The sequence below is a fragment of the Macaca nemestrina genome, chromosome 3 (assembly GCF_043159975.1).
Source record: "Macaca nemestrina isolate mMacNem1 chromosome 3, mMacNem.hap1, whole genome shotgun sequence".
Lineage (NCBI taxonomy): Eukaryota > Metazoa > Chordata > Mammalia > Primates > Cercopithecidae > Macaca > Macaca nemestrina.
In genome coordinates this window covers 8,239,964-8,260,531 of record NC_092127.1, presented here as the reverse complement: position 1 = coordinate 8,260,531, position 20,568 = coordinate 8,239,964, and the positions used below count along the sequence as shown (strand labels likewise).

The 20,568-nt window shown below is 36.3% G+C and overlaps 1 protein-coding gene and 1 long non-coding RNA gene across 15 annotated transcripts in view; one reads left to right on the top strand and one right to left on the bottom strand.

Moving 5' to 3' along the window:
* LOC105466614 (teneurin transmembrane protein 3) overlaps positions 1-20,568 on the top strand; it is a 2,765,046-nt gene that overhangs the window by 1,442,930 nt on the left and 1,301,548 nt on the right. The window lies entirely within an intron of this gene.
* On the bottom strand, positions 3,954-20,444 carry LOC139362269 (uncharacterized). Its single transcript, XR_011620774.1, has 3 exons — positions 20,308-20,444; positions 5,689-5,770; positions 3,954-4,078 (listed from the first exon to the last, which is right to left on the bottom strand). It is a non-coding gene; the product is annotated as an uncharacterized lncRNA (long non-coding RNA).

The window sequence follows — 20,568 nt, the reverse complement described above, 5'->3', positions numbered from 1 at the left end:
TTTTGTTTCACTGTCATCTATACACTTATTTTGCTCATTTTCATCATTGAAACCATATGGGAAATGAGTAGCGATGGTTCAGTTACAAATAACATAGGTGTAGAGTGTAGCTACTTTGTGGAGATATGTATGATTCTTCCAAAATATAAATCCCTAAATGTAAGATATTGATCTACTTATTTATTAATTTATATTTACTGAAAATGAAGAATGAAAGAGATGCTTTGTTGATGACTGTTATCCCCTTTCTCCCTCAAAAAAAGGTTCCCTTTCTAAGAGGAAAGATATCCTCGCCTATGCTTTTGGTCACTTTTGCCTTCACCAGGTACTTTCTAGAAGATCCACTGGATGTGTTTTGTCTCTGTATTTTACCAACCTTTCGTTTTATATGTCTGCATGATATACCATTCTTCAATTATATTCCCATCCATTGACTAAAATATCAAAGAAGCAGAAATAAATGTAAGTGGAAGCAAGACACAGGCCAATCCTCAACAATCATTCTTCTTGACATACAGTGTTCGGCCGACACGTAGAGTAAGATATGAATATTCCACCTTTTGTGCCATGAAGCAGAGGGTATCCCAGATGCAAAAAATAATTGACACCATTCTTTGGGCATATTAATGCCTTCTCAGGCAAAAGCAGAAAAATGTTATTAAAATGTAAACATACAGCTGTGATTGGATATTCTGAGTTCTTCTCTGAAATAAGTGTAAAGAAAATTTGGGGCTTTCTACTGGAAGAACTTAATATCTACTGGCAGATTGAGATTGAACACATATATCTCCAGTAGTTTCAGACTAAATTGTCCAGAATCTGTATCATTTTTGCCAGTTAATACTACTTTTTGGGAATGTATTTTTTTAATTACTATTTTTACAGCTTAAGACTGCTGTGACACTTCTCTGGTGAGAGGTATAATTTTATCCTTTGTTGTCGCAATTAGTATGTTCACACTATGATGCTAATTGAGCGAACCTCATCAGAAAGGAAGGCGGAAAAAAAATCATAGTCATTCTGTGGATTAAATCTGTAACTTTAATAAGGTGGAACTCTTTCAGATTCATCTGCAAGTCTTAGAAATAATTCTGAGAAAAAGTTGTACCGAAATATACTAAAGAATTGAAAACAAAAGATATGTAATATTCAGAGGGATTTTTTTAATGACTGATTTAAAGTTTAATTGTAAGCTCATTGCTTTTCTAATTATAGATCATATTTCCTTAGATTTTCTCAGGCATGGTTTTACACATATAACTTTGATATTTTACATTTGATTTGGCTTTTCTTCAGCCCAACTCAAAAGGCCAGCGTAGGTAAATTAAGAAAGACCATGCAGTGATATCAACATAAGTCTCAACCATGTGACTCATCTGATTCTAAAAATCCTTCAACCTTCCTTTCAAAAGGCTATGCAGTAATTGTTGTGTTACAAGCAGTTCTTTATCAGAAAACTTCTATCTCCAACAGATGACTGGTAGTAAACTTCTTTTCTGTATAGTCAAAGCTTGTCTTGATTCCTTACAGGTTTTTAGTCTATTTTCTATGCATAGAATACATATTTAAAGCAAAATGAAAGGTTCACAAACTTTAAGCTATTTTCAGTTTTACATTGTTTCAATGACAGGATGTGTGTCTGCACATCTCATTTTTTTTTTAACTTTAAAAGGATCTGACTTGTGCTAAGAACATGGTTTGGTTTGTATTTCCAGCTCTCACATGTGTGCCTGCGTGTGTGTATTTTATCCCAGCTAGTTATAGCCCGATAACCTGATTTCATACTGTGCTTCGGCACAACAATAGAGTCACCACACTGAAGCAACACAGTAAGCGGCCACATTAACCATCATTTGGCTTGATCACTCGGGAGAGATTAAATTTATTCATTTTTCTGATAGATAATCAAATATTAAAACATGTTAAAGGAACTCTTGAGCTGTGACATGCTCATTTTGCCAAAACAATATCCTGTATGTGATGTGTGACGCTTCTTGGTGAGATATTTGGAGGAATTTTCATCAGATCCTTTTTCTTCTCATTTGCATTTGGTTTATCTAAAGTGAAATTCATTCAATTTTATTGAACTGTAATTCTAGTAATTTACAATATTTACATGCTGCGGTTAGATTGAAATCAGTCCTTAATTCAAATTCAATCTAAATTTACTGCATAGTAATTAGGGCTTTGTAACTGACACTAGGGGCCTATTGATTTAATGAAAAACTTAACCTTACAGTAAGTGTTTAATTAGTTGCTGCAGTAGATTCTGTTCTGTCCTAAATTGTGGACTTTAGAGAATCAGGTACTAATTTAAATTACACAACTATATAAAGATCAGAACTAATTTTTTTTTTACATGTAGCCTAACAGATGAATTAATTTCTTCCTCTTTGAAAAGGATAAGAGAAAGAGGCGGTAATGAAAGTAATTTCCTACCCTGCCTAATTTTATGTAAGGCCAGGCTAGCTGTGCTGGAAATGATTACCTACCTCTGTTAAATATTGATATAAAGAGTTATGAAAATTAAAAGTCAATGAGATTTCTTCAAGGATTATTTTGTAAATGGAAAACTGAAACAATATACATATCTACTTAGGGCAGAAAGACTCTTGATCCAGGAAGAAAAATAAAAGATTACCCCAAATAAAACCAAAGGTGTTTTTCTTTAGATAATATTAATCGACAGCCCAAAGCATCCTTGTTTTCACAATCATATTAATTTTTCTGAATGAGAATTTAAAACATAAGTTTCAATCATTGAGAGTGATTTTAAATGGTAGTCACTGATGGTCTCTATAAAAATAAACATAATCAAAACAAACTATTTTAATTTTAGCTAATGTTTTTCCTAATTTAAGAATTACAATAAAGAATTAAAATAAGGACACTTTTAAACTGAATTTTAACTTGTCTGTAACCTGTCAGGTCTATAACTCATTGCTCTTAGTACACATTTGTGTTCTCGAAGCTAGAAATAGTAACGTTTCTATATAAAACTAAGAGATTAATGCCAAAGGAAAGAAGATTTCTGCTAGCGCATTATTCATCTCTTGTCTAATTTATATTAGATGTACTAAAAGTACGGTGGAAGAAGATTTTTTTTTTAAAGAGTATCACTTTGATTTTTCATTTCTTGTGAAAAACAGAATTATTTGATGGCAAAAAAACAGATTTTCAATATTTTAATGTATATTTTCAAATACTAAAGTAACTGTTAAAACATTCTAGGCAGATAACACAGATAACATCATTAACGTATGAAATTGGCACATAGAAATAAAGAACACAGTTAAATCATTAATGCTGCATTGATGCCTAATATCACAGTTGGTGAACCAAGCATTTCAACGTTGATCAACGTGGAATTAGTTTAAAAATATATAAGCAATGCCTACTGAATAAGTAAAATAAGATAAAATCTAATTTATACCTCAAAATAATTGGAACACCTGTTTCAAACGAACCAATCCTTACTAAAACAAAAATGTTTAATTCAAAGATTTCTCATTTCAGAGACTTCAATTTTTACCTTAAGCCACTGAGTGAAAAATTTTAAGATGTGAAATTCCTAATAGGAATAGAGACATTAAGATGCCATTCAAAAACTTGAGAGAAAAAAAACTGCAATATGTGTTTGAGTTTTTCTAAGACTTTATTTTGTGAAAACATTTTGCAAAAATATCTTTCTTTTCTTGACAAGACACTAAATTCACACTTCACCACCTTGACAATACACCGAATTCAGACCTCGCTCCCCCAACACACCTCAGCAGGAAAGCAATACACACCAGGTACAGAAGGTTGCAAACCACACACTCTTCTCCTTTAATGCTTGCTCTGATGAATGGCACACACACAAGCCATATTGCCCATCTCTCAGAGTGGCCTCCGCTGCCAGCACAGCTGAAATCTGGAGACTTGCCACATTCACATTGTCAGCTTAAATACCCAGTAAGGACTCAAACTGGGAATAAGACAAAGTACCATAGCATGTTGATCCACTTCACTGGCCCCACCAATTAGCTGTGAAGAATATGGCTCATTTAAAAGTGTATATGATCATACTGAAGCATAGCTGAAAATTAGATATATAAAAAAGGAGGTCATTAGCTTGCACTTGTCTTATCTTCAGCTAAATGAATCTCAGATAAAATCAAATAGGACAAGTTAGGTCTTTTTAAGCTTTTGAGCCCTTTCTTATGTACTTACATTAGATGGATCTCTATAAAGAAAGTTTATAGCACTGCTATTTACAACACCACAGTTAATGTTGTGTTACAGCTTTCATTACCAACCTCTATTTTCAGAGGTGCATAGCTTTAACATAAAAATTTGTTCTAGGTTAAACAGAAAAGCAGTGTGGTAGATTACATCCAGATAATAAACCTAAAGACGATAGCTACATCATTTTCGAAGTATTAGAATTCCAAGATAATGTACAATTACACTGGCATCTGGTACATGTTAACGAATCCTTATAGGTTACAAATATAATATTCTACTAGAAATTTAAATGCTATTTGTCTAAAATGTATACTTGAGATATTTTTGTTTGTGAGTAAAAATTTAAATGTGACTCATTATAGATGGAATGTAGCCAAAAATAAATAAATAAGATTCACAATAATTTACAATCACAATTATAATTAACTGCAGTTCATAAATAATGCACATATCATATAAAAATATGAGGAATATAAACATGTGTAATATACAATCTTTGTTCTTAAAACAATTTCTATAGTCATTTAGAGAATGTAAAACATTTTCAGCTAAAAGATAGAGGGGCTGGAGCAGAAAGTGTGACAGATCCAATACACTTGGTTTAAATAGGTTAGTAGATTGGCTGGTAGTTGGTTTTTGTTTGTTTGACTATTTATTTTTCAGTCTCTAATGATGGCACGAATATGAGTAAATCTGACAACCCCACCTGTATTAGTGTATTTGGGCTGTTATAACAAAATACCATAGACTGCATGGGTTATAAACAATAGAAATTTACTTCTCACAGTTCTGTAGTCAGGGACATCAAGATCAGGGTACCAGAGATTCAGCATCTGGTAAAGGCCCTTTTCCTGGTTAACAGGCATTATCTTTTTACTGTGTTTCCACATAGTAGAAGGGGCAAGGGGCCTCCCTTAGTCCTTTTTTTATGATGGTAGTAATCCCATTCAGGGAGGCTCTGCCCTCATGACCTAATCACCTCCCCGAAGTCCCCGCCTCCTAATGTCATTAATTTGGGGGTTAGAATTTCCACATATGAATTTGAGGAGAGCCACAAACATTCAGATCATAGCAATACTGAAGCATCTCTGGATATGTGACCTCCCAGAAATTCAGATCCATTGAAGGCACAGGGTCCAGAAAACCATATCCGGGTGATCCTGCCGCATTAGATCCAAAGCCCTGTATGCCCCTGAAGGGTGTGCAGGGAAAAGAGGGATGGCGTTCAGGCTTCAGCAAACACTGCTAGCAGGACCTGCCCCTGGGGAACAATATAGATGTCAAAAAAAATTCCCACACTGAGAACTGGGCTTCTGAAACTCTAGAGGTAATAATGACTCCTGAAAGTCATGAAAAATGTCTAGTTCCGAGCAAATGAGACCTGAATTGCATATTGGGCTGGGTCTTCAAGATCATAGTAGATTATTTCAGAGATTCTGGAGGGAAGGTTGCAGAACAAACCTGAACTTTGCAGTCAGGCAGCCAGTTGGATTCTTCTTGGCTTTGTACTGAACCTCTACTTAACTTTTCTGAGATCTGTTTCCTGGAAATGGAATAAAAGGTACTCACCTTGCAAGTTGATTTCGAGAACTAAATGATATTTTTGTATCCACATCACACACTATGTATGCATAAATATACTATGTATTCTATAGATGGAAGTGATGGAGATTTTTATTGCTCCATGAGTACAATTGGTGAGAAGTCGGGGTTTGGCAGCAAGTCTTTACGTTTTCTGTGGCTCATCTCCAAGCCTTTCTTATCTCTGACCCTCCTGATTTCTCATCTGTGCGGGGATTTGAAACAAACCACAGGGTGAACATCACCTCTTTCTCTGGAAAGATTCGTTTTTTGGTTCAGCAGGCAGCAGTACTTAGAATTTGATTCTGAACTGGGAAAAAAAACTGTAGGAAATATAGTCAATTTTACCATGATTTGGGCTAATTTCTAGAACTTTTGGTAAAGATGTTGTCTTTTAGCCACCTATGTGGCCACTTTAAAAACCTGCATATTTTGACCATCTTAAATAATAGAATAGAGTAAACTGAATTTTATGCAAATTCCTCGGTAAGTCAGCTTGACCATCATTTTTTTTATACATAGTCTTATATAGGTATGGATTATAACAAATAGAAACACATTTGCAAGATTCACTGTTCTTATTCAGCGGGTTGAGTACACACAGCAGATAGTGTCTGAGCCACCAAATAATACTGCTTGCTACATTTTTCAAAATATTTGCCAAAGTTATGATATTTGCCTCATCACAAACCTGGCTGAGCTGCTTCTCTCACGTCCTGTACTGAGCAGAAATCAACCAGCAGCAAAATCTTCTTGCCATGGCTGCCTTGATTAACCTCAAGGTCCTCTAAGCCTTGCAATAATATCCTCTCAAGAATGCTGACAGCCTCAGTGGCAAGTGACCAGAGGGGACTTCCCTGGAAATTGGCAGAGTGCTGAGAAAACCATTCATTCATCTGCAGGCAATGGCACTGCAATTCTGTAAACGCCCAGTGTTTCTTCCCAAGGCAGCCTCTGGCCTGAAAGCCTCAACCTCTTCCTGATCCATGAACAATATTGAGTTTTAGGACTTCACTGTCTCTAAAAGAATCATACTTGTATCACTTCCAATTTCCTTTCATGAGACAAAGCTCTCCTTGGCAATGGCTATCAGAAAGCTCTAGAATAAGGTACTTGACTTCAAAAATAGAGAAACTGGATTGGACTTTTAAAAGTACCATTTTATGTGCACATAGGCGTGTGTGTGTGTGTGCATGGGTGTGCAATAGTTAAATTCAAATAAGGCTGAGACTAAACAATTTAAATCATAATCAATGTGGGTTCTTTACTTTCAGTAATTTATTTATAGTCATATTCCTAGTTCAGGAACATTAACATTTGATCTGGGCTCTGTTTTAATCATCTCGAAGTCTCACTGTTTATTTTAAAAAGTTGTACAAAATATTTGACTACACAAAGCATCGTATAATAGGAAAAACAATCTAATAACACATATATGTGTGTATGCGTGTGTGTGTATAAAATTAGAAAATTCATATATAGAAAGCTAGAATCTTTTAAGGTTCTTTAAATAACTAATTTCATGTTTTTAAGATCCAGGTTTTAAACTTTATAATAAAGTAAAGCTCATGGAAAGTTTTACTTTCAGCCCAACATAGCATGCAATTTAGTAATTATAGTTCATTTATAAATTATCCATCAGGATATATTCTTAATTTAGTAATGACATTTGTAATATTTCCAAATCATTTGGTTTGAGAATAGGTTAAATAAAATTCATTTTACTTTTGCAGTGTATATTGTAGTATGCTTGCACAGAGTTAAGATTATATTTTATCTTCTATGAATATAACCTATTGGAGTTAAAGTTCTTCAGTTTTTATTATTTTAAATACGTATTAGTTGTGCCTATTTATAGGGCACATGTGATATCTTAAGTCAAAGTGTAATAATTGAATCAGGGTAATGGGGTCTCCATCACCTCGAGCATTTGTCATTTCTTTCCATTAGGAACATTCTAATTTCACTCTTTTCATTATTTTGAAATGTATAACACATTATTAACTATACGCACCCTATTGTGCAACTGAACATAACCTATTTTTTGTTTGCAGTTTGATGAGGGAGGATTTTTAATGTCTACCTAGAGATGACTCAGTATCACCAGATGGTATCTTGCCATCCACAGGTTCCACTTTGCCTGTTTTGCAAGTTTGTGACAGCCCACAGGGATGTGCTGAGGCATCCATCCAGTCAATAATGTATCTGGGACAGTGCTAATACTGCAAACATCTTTATGAGTTTAAACAGTATCTATTTTTTTCTACTCCAACAAAATCAGTTAATACAATAAGGCATGGCATTCCATTCAGGAACAACGCACTGGACTAATTACCCTAATCCCGGGCAAGAGGACAGAACTAGTTGTAGTCATTTTTATGGAGTTTTCCAAAAAAGCTACAGAAGCTCTTCCTCATTTTGTGCTGATATTCGTCATGAGTACAGAAAATCATTTCAGTAAAAACACCCTGCATATTGGTAAGAATTATAATAATGTCAGTGCTTATAATTGTTATCAGTAACAACTTAACATTATTACTACCAGTCATGTTATTTTTTAAAATGAGAATCTATAATGTGATGTGTGCTGTGCAGAACTTTTACCTTTTGATGAGTCTCTAGAGTCTTGTGCTATGGAGCAAATAATTTTCCATCTGTCTTCAGATTTTTCAAGTATCATGCTCTCTGGTGATTTGAAATTTTCTAGGCATTTCTCCCTCCACCCTCCAAAAAAGCATAATTTTTCATTTCATATATAAAACAAATGTGTCATGTAATGTATTTTCAAATTAAAATCATTTTGTTATATCTTGCAAATTAATTTTGACTCTATTTGTAAGTTTTAAAAAATACCTTCTGAGACTTTGTGATTTAGGAATGCCTAAAAAAACTTATGGTCTGACTGGAAAAAAAAAAGGTTTCTAAATTTTAGTAACTGTGGCACTTATTTATTGACTTTATTAAGAAGGAATGGGAGTGGCAAATGCTATGTTAAACAAGAAAGATTATATTAAAATTCAAGTTTACAATTTTTCTTGGTTGGTTTTAGGCTTCATTTTTTGTAAATATAAGTAAAAGCTGTATTCACTATGAAAAACATGAAGTCATAATTCATCTTCACATTACAAGATATAAATATAGAAGCACTTTTGAGAAACTAAATGTATATGTTGATTATTCAAAATAAAATGGAATTTTGCTTTATATATTTTTTATCTCATTTTCTGCTTCTCTTACCCCAAATGTTAGAAAAAAAACTAAGACCAGATGAGAAATGGGTTATTCCTCATATTTCTCAACTATATTGTATATAAATATTTAAAATCATGCCTAGACAAAGTAAGGAACAGGTAGGATTTCCCGTATGTGAGATATAAATTTTAGGATTTCTTTTAAAAATATAGATATAGAAATAGTCATGCCAATTAATCACTTTTGAAGGATGTTGAAAAGTAGGTTAAGTAATGATTTTCGTGAAATTCATTGTTGGAAGTTTGCAGAGATGAGTGCTATTAAAATACATTATTCTATGTATGATTTTGCTTTTAAACCAGAATTAAGTGGACATTAATTTGTAGTTTTCTACCTTAGTAATTTATCTACTTATGTAAATCACCTCACTTAATGTATTCTGACAGTTGGCCTTAACTAGAACAATTTGAATACCACTTCCTTAACTTATTATAAAAAGCTTTAAAAATTAAAACTCATATGATAATGTTACTTTCATCATTTCTCCTACTCTAGTGAATGGCATTTTGGAAGTAAATGTATATTTGACCAAATTAACTTAAGCTGCCCTTTCTTCTTGGTAATAGTAGGCAAACTTTGTTGTCATTTTATTAGCATTTACTATTATGCAAACATAGTGTTGCTGTGCTTCCATAATGTTTAGACAGTCGTCAATAATATTCGTTGGATGCTTGAACCAATAGGTTTGTGCATGTATGCGTGTGAGAAAGTCTATGCCACAATTCTTGAAAAAGACCTCTTTAATTTGAAGATCTTTTTAAGGTGTGATAAAATTAAACTTGTACACTTTTTGAGAAAAAGCTAAATACTGCTTCTTTTTTTCACAAAATACCACATATTTTAGCAAGTCTCCAAAGAACAGTCTGTAGAAATTCAGTTCATCTCTTTTTAACCAAGAGACATTGTAAGTATGAAACAATAAATGCAGATAGTATTGACAGCACAGAAACATAAATGAAATCTATTAATTGTTTCAGTAATAAATGTTTTGTAAGTACAGAATGAAATTAGAAAGAATGCATTTAGCAATCTAATTCTGCCAAGCTTGTTTTTCTGTCTTCCATTAACATAATGGTGTTTCTTTTAAAATATTAGTAAACATCTTTGGCTGACTGGGATAAAAATTTTGATTTCCAAAACGAATATTTTCAGTATTATTTATACAATTGGACATAGATTCTATCATTGTTCTACAGATTTTGTATCCCAGCTAAACTGTGTTGCAAAATACAACATGCAAACAAGTTTTGGTGTTATCACAGGCCAGTCACTCCATCATCTTTCTCAACTCACTCTTCCTATCTGTAATATGAGAGAGTTAGATTAGATAAACTTTAGTTCTCTTGAAATTATACATTTTCATGTATATCTATTTACTGTTACTTTCTCTGGTCATATATCAAGATAACTTCTTTTTAAGTCTATGTATGCCAATAAATATATTGGCTATAGTAAATAAGAATTTTTCTATATATATATCATTTGATTAGTTCCAATTTTCCCCCAAAACTTCAGATAGAAGCAGTGATAAGTATGAACCAGACCATTGTGAGAGGAAAAAAAAATTTGGATGCCCAAACCGAGACCAGTGACAGCGACACATAGTGAAGAATAAGCCCCAGGGAGGTTTTGGCACCAGGGGTTTTGGTCTAAATGCGTGCAAGAATTATTTTCCCTAAATAAGAACTTACACATCGAAACAGCCTAGATGAGGCGAGACACTGTGGCTCATGCCTTCAATCCCAATATTTTAGGAGGCTAAGGCAGGTGGATCGCTTGAACCCAGGAGTTCAAAGTTACAGTGAGCTAGGATCATGTCACTGCACTTCAACTTGGGCAACAGGGCAAGACCGTGTCTCTAAATAAATAAATAAATAATTCTAGATGAGGTCTGCAAATGTAAGCAAAATGTCTGCAAAAGATTAAGGTAACACAAAAAAGATAAAATTAATTTTTTTTTTGACAAATAAGACTTTGAAGTCTCTGGAGAGGAGTGATTTAAACTCATAGAGGTACAACCAGGCACGGTAGCTCACACCTGTAATCCAAGCACTTTGAGAGGCCAAGGCAGGTGGTTCACCTGAGGTCAGGAGTTCGAGACCAGCCTGCCCAACATGGTGAAACCCTGTCTCTGCTAAAAACCAAACAACAACGACAAAAATACAAAATTATCTGGGCATGGTAGTGCATGCCTGTAACCTCAGCTACTTGGGAGACCAAGGCAGGAGGCGCAGGAGCCGTGAGGTGCAGGATGCAGTGAACTGAAATCACACTATTGCACTCCAGCCTGGGCAACAAGGGCAAAACTCCATCTCAAAAAATAAAAATATAAAATAAAGTTATAGAGATAGGTTGTATTTTTCATACAACCTATGTGGAGGTTGTATTTGATCTATTTCACCTTAAACCTTTGACATTTGCCTACGTTCCAATGATCCAAAATTAATGTACCTATTTAAGATCTTTCTGCAGAGCTCCATACTTCTATTTACCATAACAGCAATAAGAACAACCACCATGATAATAATATCAAATACTTATAGAGGACTCACTAGGCAGTATCATCTAGCACTAGGCAGTATTCAAGGAAATTTATGCATGTTAACTCATTTAATCCTCACAGCAGCCCTGTGAGGTGCATATGTTTCTTTTATCTCTTTTATAAGTGAAGAAACTGAGACACAGAACATTTAAGTAACTTGCCAAAGGTTATACACCTAATAAGTGGTGAACTCAAGATTTGAACCAAGCAGTCTGGTTCTATAATATTTGCTACTAACGACTTACATTCTCCATCAGCAGTCCATGGATTTTGTTCACTTAACTGCTATATACACCAACTAAAATGTCAACAGCTGAAAACTCAAATCTGCCAAAGTTGGCTTCTTTTTTTTTGTTGGAGGGGGGACAGTTTTGCTTTCGTTACCTAGGCTGGAGTGCAGTGGCTCACTGCACCCTCCACCTCCCGGGTTCAAGCAATTCTCCTGCCTCAGCCTCCTGAGTAGCTGGGATTACAGGTGTCTGCCACCACGCCCAGCTAATTTTTTTTTTTTTTTTTTAATAGAGATGGGGTTTCATTATGTTGGCCAGGCTGGTCTCGAACTCCTGACCTCACATGATCTGCCTGCCTCGTCCTCCCAAAGTGCTGGGATTACAGGCGTGAGCCACCGCACCCGGCTCAGCTTCTCTTTTTCTTATTGCCCCTACTATCAGTCATGTTCAGTAGTCTTACACATAAAATGTTTACCTCTCTTTTCCTTATCCTTCAATCTAGTCAAATTATGAAGTTCTTCATAATTTCCCTTTTGAAGCAATAAAATAAGACTTCCAATTTGTCACCACATAACCACTCATTTTCTTCCAAAGTGCTTCCCATACTCATCTTTGGGTTCATCTTTATAAATCCTCATGTTAATTTCCTCAATTAAAATTCATTAATAGGTCCCCTTCATCTTTAAGATATCGCGAATACGTCATCAGAAACTTCTGCTTGCCACTTCCATGCCTTCTTTCCAAATTGTTCCCCAATTCCCACCTCCTTCATCTTGTTCAGATAAGTTATCTCTTATTTTTTTCTTGCGTGTTCAACTCTAATACTCTACCCATATTTATTCATCATTCAAAATGACTTACTGAGAATTTATTAAGTTTCAGGCACTGAATTAAATATAATCAGCAAGGGAAATCAATATAGACATAGATATTTTCTTCCTTGAGTTTATGGTTTAGTTAATTTTCAAGACAAACAGGTTCTTAGTGAGTAAGAACTACATGGTAGAAGAACCACATTCTTTCAATGCAGATTAAGGAGGAGAAATGGAAAATTCCAGGAGTAAGTTAAGTCTGGGCTACAAACTAAAGGAGTCATAGGAGTTAGTGAAGGAGTTGGAAAATCAGCTCTCAGGCATCAGGGACAATGCCTGCAACATTTGGAGGGTTTTAATATTTCAGAGAACTTTGCATGTATGCAGAAATGAAGTCCCTCTAGGAAACGTCTAAGCATTCTCCTCTTCTGTGATCAGTGAGATTCCCAAACAGCCCTCATTTCTCTCCATTATGAAAAACGGTGACTATATAGAGTAATTGTTTTCTTGCTCACTAGACCTAAAGCTCCTTAGGGCAGGTCTTCTCCAAACATTTAGTATACACAAGAAAAAGAGAGAAAGAGACATTCATTTTAAAAGACATTGAAATATCAGCAATGGTGTATGATGATGATGCTTTGCATGTAAAATTGATGTTGAGTAAAAATAAAATTATAGTCTTAGATTTTGTGTGTATGCCCCTGTGTGCAGGTAAAATGAATCTGTTAAAGGGACCAAGGTCAGCAACAAAGAACAAACTTCTTATAGGAAAATATGGAGATGCACGAGAGAATTTTTTGTTTAAAATATACATACCTGCCATATAAGGAATCCTAAACTAGCAAAAAGCTAGAAAATGCCCGGCAAAATTCCAGGCATTATGGAAGGGTAGGAAGAGATACATTTTTTAAAAAAGAAACATAAAACTTTGCTCATCCAGTCTACCTGGGGTGCTTACTGTTTACATTTGGAGATAAAATATCCCCCAAATGAATTCATAGTGGCTACCAGCAAAATATCAGACACCTGCCAGAGCAAATGACCAGAAAATGACAAGTCACAGATATTGTCCGAGTCATTAACGAGTAGGTATTGAATATACTTTGTGATCACTTACAGCTGTCACAAAAATGAACACTGAGCCTCAAGAAATCTGAACAGACCCAAGGAAAAAAATAACAGAGTAGAAGAAACGAAACTTGGAGAGCAGGAAAAGACTAGTTTAGCAAATGTGGTATCTATTTTGCAGACAAAATTAAATCTTTGACAATGTGATATTTGAAAGCTATTCACCACTTATCTTCCCTTTCGTGTTTATAGTGCTTGCACATTTATGATTAAATCGCTTCACTCTTCATCCATGCATTACTTTAATGTTTTATTCTGAACATTCTATACACACAATACCTGTATGTGCATAAATGGGTTTCTTCAGAAATCAGTAGCCCACGGGCCACATTTAACTAAACATTTACTAAAATATATTTTTGTGATAAAATAAAATGATTTTAACTGCTCCTTATTTACAATGTTTCCTGCCATTAAAATAAAATATTGAGATAGAACTTTTCAATGTGTAATTTTAAATGCTCCTTTAAAAAAAAAAAGTCATAGTTTATCTGAATTCAACACATTCGTTAGCATTGATTTACAATGGCATGTGTTTGGAGGTACGTGTAATATGCACGTGCCAAATGAATTCATTAAGACCAGTGTGATTACAGTGAATGTCAAATGAATTAATAATAATGGGACTTCTAAGTGTTACCATTACTTTCACAGTGTGTTAATGTTTTTATACTTAAGAGCCCTGAGGATAAATGACACTCACATATTACCCTTGAATATTAATTGTATCTGGATAATCAAAGGCTGGTCTAGCAACCTTGTGGGCAGTAACATTTTGTAGCCCCCTATACACAGAGAAATTACTATTATTTATAAATTTCATTGAAGACTGATTTCAAATTTTAGATTCCAATTATAAAAGGCATTTATATTATGCCTCCTACACATTCACTAAAATGTTACAGTCTGTAGACATATTTTTCTATGAATGATATTTAGAGTAAAGAATTTAAGTAGCTCAAGACTTTTTCTAGGCATTTGTATTTTTCTTCAGAACAGACAGCATACCACAGATAGACATATGCTCATGGATACATATTTAATCTTCATTCTAATAGACACATACATTCGTTGTGACTCAATTACTTGACTTGGAAATCATTATATTTTTAACAGCAGCTCCCTCATCAGCAAAGTTATAATGAAACTACCTATCCCACACTATGAGCTTTGAAAGATTGTCTACTACCCTAAAGAAGATGCACATTTTTTTCTTTCTTTTCATTCCTAATCCAGCCTTTTATTTTTGTTCCAGTGATAACTGGTTGGAGGTGCAGGTAGGAGGTTTTGGACGGATAAAGAGGAAAAGGTTGAAATGAAAGAAAACCTAAGTTTGTTGTGGCTGCAACCACATGTAATAGATAAATCTTATTGTGATGCCCGAACAAAGTGATCATGAGGCCCAGTCCTTCAAATACGGAGGAAGTAAAACAAAAATGGAGGAAGGGTTTTCAAATCGAATGAAAAAGAAATCAGGAAACTAGAGTACTATTTTGTCCTTTTATCTTGAAACTTCAGTACCTAACGTCCTTTGTGCTTCAAGACATAGCAGATTGATTTGCTTGTTTATATTTTAATGATTAAGTTTAATAACCCTGCAACCTCCTTTCCCACTTCTTGCTTTCTATTAATTACAATTTCACATTTGTTGTTAACCAAGAATAAGTTCAATAAATGTTATTTCTATTTCAATGATAGGTATTCCACTAAAAAGAAAATGGATGAGCTGGAAACGCAACATCATTGATATGGTGTTTTCGAATAGAAAATATTTTGAGTTACACATAGTCAACTCACATGCTTTCTACTGCAATACAACAATTCAAAAATGTGTACTCTCTTTCCTGGTCAAAGTTTCGGTCATGACTTTTAGGGTCATAAATGACATATTTCTCAAGTTTGTAGATGGTATGTAACTGTGACAGGCAATTAATTCAGAGGTAGAAGCATCTAGATTCAAGAAAAGCCACACCAGCTTGAATATAATCTAACAAGAACATAGTCCTCAACCTACAACCTTACCCCTAAAAAACGATAACTAAATTTCAGAGAGGAGTCAATAAGGTTTGGCAGAAATATCTGTGAAAAAATACATTTTAGCTGACTATAAATTCAATAATAGTCAAGTGTGTGATGAAGCTAAAAAGAAAAAAAAAAAACTAATTTATTTTTTGACCATATGACCAAAAGTATGGTATCAAAATCAAGGAGGTGAAAATCCCTCTGTACCCTGGTTTGGCAGGTCAGATGTGAAGGACACTACTCAGTTCTAAACATCCTATCTCAAGAAGGCATTTACACACTTGCTGCTCCCAGACAAAAGGCATGATAAGCTTAAGACAATAGTAAAAGATGCCACATGAGAAGATGCTGAAGAAAATAGAGGTGATAAATCAGTGGGAAAATTATAGCTGTTGTCAAATATGTAAAGGGCTAACATGTGGAATGGGGAAAAATTTAGTCTGTGGTGCTTCAGAGTTTAGAGTCACATCTAATAGGATGCAGTTACAGAACCACACCTCATACAGATATGGCTCACTGTAACGACCAATAGTACCATTAGGGCTCAAAATAGAACTGACAATTTCATGAACAGGAAAATTCATCACCACTGATAAGATTCAAGCAGATGTTTAAATATCACCCTGTCAGGGTTAAGAAGGCAAGGGGATATCATATAGCATTAACTTTTAAGTATTAATTAGTAAGGCATTAACTAGGGGAAGGGTTAGATAATAACTTCAGATTTTTTTTCTTTTTACTGTGACCCACAGTAAGCAAGACATTTTATATTAGACGTTTTCACACATAGAAATCTGTAGAATTGAAATACAATTGTTCAGAAAATAACTCTTAATCACACACAGTTTACTCATATATTCCATTCTAGTCTGGTTTAACTGAATTCAGTTTTTAGTGCTATTTAATCTTGTTGGATTGATTTCAGTTCCCAATAATAGTTAACGACCCACAACTTATCCAACACTGAACGGGATGACCACTTCCAACTCCACAATTCTATGGTTGGATGTCACAGAGAGGACGAACGTCTCCCAGGATGAGAACCGGATGCTTCCCACGTGACTTGACAGTCATAAGCAAATGGACAGCAATATCATGAGTTTCCTCAGACTTCTCACATTTTTTACTTCAATTTAAATTGAGAACTATAATAATTTGGAATGCTTTAGCAGGGTACTTATACACAACCTATTTTTAGTCAATGATAACATCCAACAATAACACCTAGCATCTAAAGGGAAGGGTTACCACAGAGATTCTTAGCAACTTCTTGATAATTCCATGCCATCGTTGTTATCTTGAACAAGGAAAATGCAGTATAGTGAGAATATGTGGCTGGCTGACATGAAGGGGCACAGAGGAGGGAGATGGTGAGTGACTGTGAGCATCCTATTACTAGAACAAGGCATGAAAGAGAAGTAGAAGGGAAGACTTAAACAGCCACCAACAAGTGCTGGGCATTTCCACACTTTCTTCCAATGTTCACAATGATCCCACAAGAAATATCTCAAGTGATTGAAAGGAAGCTGGGTGAGGTAAAGGGATGTGCCTGAAGCTATACAATGAGAAATGGATGTAATTACCATACATTCAGAACTTTACAAAATAAGTAGACACTTGGATGCTTCCTGTATGGTCCTCAGTTTTATACTTGGGATAAAAGAGATAAGTGACTTTTCAGATGGGGAAATCTTTCAGGCAGAAGAAAGGTAAACTTTCAGAAGTGATGCAGTCTAGAGAATTAGACCCATCATACTACTTGAGCACATCTTCTCGAACACTTCCTTTTTTTGGTATTAGTGATTTCGAATTATATTTCTTTTAAGAGACTTTTTCACTGAAACTTTTGATGAAACAAAATCTACCTTTTTTGAGAAGTTTCACTCTTGTTGCCCAGGCTGGAGTGCAGTGATGTGATCTTGGCTCACTGCAACCTCCACTTCCTGGGTTCAAGCAATTCTCCTGTCTCAGCCTCCCGAGTAGCTGGGATTACAGGCACTCATCACCATGCTCAGCTAATTTTTGTATTTTTAGTAGAGACGGGGGTTTCATCATATTGGTCAGGCTGGTCTCGAACTCCTGACCTCAGGTGATCTGCCTGCCCCTGCCCTTGCCTCCCAAAGTGCTGGGATTACAGGTGTGAGCCACCACACCAGGCCTTATAGAAAAATGTTGCAGATTTTCTTAGGCCGATAGCTCTGACGTGGGCGGTGGGGTGGGGGGAGGGGGGAAGGGGGCGGGGAAAAAATGAAAAATATGCTCTTTCAAGTCACTGTGTGTTTTGTGGCCATGGATGAAAACACTGCAAATCTGGAGAGGTTACTCACCCTGGATCATCAGTCAGATGTTCATACAATTGAGATGCTTACACTCTATAAATTTCAGTCACTTCCATTTTATAAATCAAATGTTTATTGTATATTACTGGAAAAATATCGGTAGAAAGGAAATATAATATAGTCATCCTCTCTGGTTTACTTAGTATAATCCAATTTGCACTCAAAGGTATCATATTCACATGTTTATATCCTCTCTCCCCATTTGTATTTACTTTTATCGATAATACTAGACAGCTACTCTGCTCAAAATGCAGTATTTTTCTTTCTGCAGAGGTTAGAACTGAATCATTTTGGGTGTCTTCCTAGAAACTGCTTGGTTGTTCTTTTAAGTTCATACAATTCTAGCAGGGCCTGCTCCCTATTTAGTCATTGGGGATAGATTTATATTCTCAGAGAAAAACCTAAATATGCAAGGCTAGCTTGACAACATGGTTACAGGGAACCCCTGCCCCACCTGTCAGTACCCCTAATCTCTTGTTGTGGCTTTTACCTGGGGCCCAGCCGCTAATGATGGGACAGTCCACCTGCCCATGCCTGGCTTCCCGCCCACCTCATAGAGTCACCAGCTGCCCTCTCTGGGCCAATCAAAGAAAAGAAATTACCATGGCAGAAAATGACTTCAGGACTTGGCTGAAAGTGGCAACTTAAGGGGTTGGCACCACGTTTGGACCTTGCTGGTGGTGGCGGGTGGTGGAGAAGACAGCTGTTTCAGACCTCCAGCCGGATGACTTGAGGACGCAGAGGCAGGGAAGATCTGGGAGATGTCCCAGCTGTTTGAAAGTAGATTTTTCTTGCCCTGGCTCCAAGCCCTAAAAGTTCTCTTAATGATAGTGAGGGAATGGATTGGGTTTTTTTCTTTTTTCTTTTTTTAGATGGAGTCTCGCACTGTTGCCTGGGCTGGAGTGCAGTGGTGCAATCTCAGCTCACTGCAACCTCTGCCTCCTGGGTTCGAGCAATTCTCCTGCCTCAGCCTCCCGAGTAGCTAGGATTACAAGTGCCCACCACCACATCTGGCTAATTTTTTTGTATTTTTACTAGAGGTGGGTTTTCACTAGGTTGGCCAGGCTGCTCTCGAACTCCTGGCCTCGTAATCTGCCCACTTTGGCCTCCCAAAGTGCTGAGATTACAGGCGTGAGCCACCAGGCCCAGTCAGATTGTTTTTTTTTTCTATGCACAGAACCAGTCATGACCATAAATATCCCCCTAAAATGTTATGAGTTCAAAGGTGAAAACAGGGCAATTGAATGAATGGATTGGACAATCCAGTTCAATCTAATATAAATAAACTGAGTTCAGTGATTTCAAGTTGGTGTACAGAGTCTGAGAACGCAGATGCCATAACCCATGCAGGCTCAGCTACAGACGAGCTGGGACATGAGTCAAGAGGGAAAGAAACCAGGGTGAAGGGCAGGTGCAGCTGGAGGTCCAGCCCAGGACACTCAAAAGCATTCAGAGTAACAGTGCCTGTTTCTGGCCCACGTCGGTACCTAGTAGAACCCAAGAAGGTGGGATTTCCGGGCATCATTGACTTCTGGAGTCAAGGAGTGACAATATTAATGTTCTGGGCAACGCAGTCAGTTTGAAGCAAAACCTGATTTAGAAGGCGAAGCACAGGAGATTTTATCAATGAAACTCTCCTGTGTGATACTATAATGGCAGAGACAGGCCATTATATATTGGTCAAAGCCCACAGAATGTACACCACCAAGAGTGAACCCAATGTAACCTACGGACACTGTATGATAATGATTGTTAATGTTGGTTCATCCATTGTAGCACATGGGCCAAAATCTGCTATGGCTGATGCTGATGGCTGGGGATGCTGTGGGTTGTGGAGAGGGGTGCATGGGAGCTCTCTGCAGAATGACAGAAAGCTGTGTGCACCACAGTCAAACAGGGCTCTCTTCTTAATGGGAGGGCCTGGAGTAAAATGAGAAAATCAAGCTTAGGGAAACAGGTATTTGGCTTTCCTAAATTTCCTCGTGGGAACTTGAGAACAGAGCTTGTGGGAATTCTCCCTAATGGCATCTTCTATTTGTGGATGGAGATGATATGTCTCATGTCCTGGAAAACAGTCTCTCCATTGGCCGGAACTAGCACAGAGTGGTTCTAACCTGCTTGGTGGTGGAGACTGGTTTTCATTTATTGCTATGTGCCCGGCTTCTAGCACTCACCTGACTCATGGGGAAAGAGGGAAGCAGGAGCATAGCTGAGCCAGTCCCTGCTGGGGAACACAGTTAGCATTTGCCTACCAGAAGCTCAGTTCCTACAGAAACCCTCCTAAGGCCAGAGTCAGGTAGGTGGCCTCAAAGGTGTGCTGCCGACAATAAAGGGGTCTCTGGGAACGAGCAGAGCAAGAGTGAACAAACAGGAGGGAGTTTTGTTGGCATTGGTCATAATTACCAGCAAAAGCACATCACAATGGGTTATCAGAC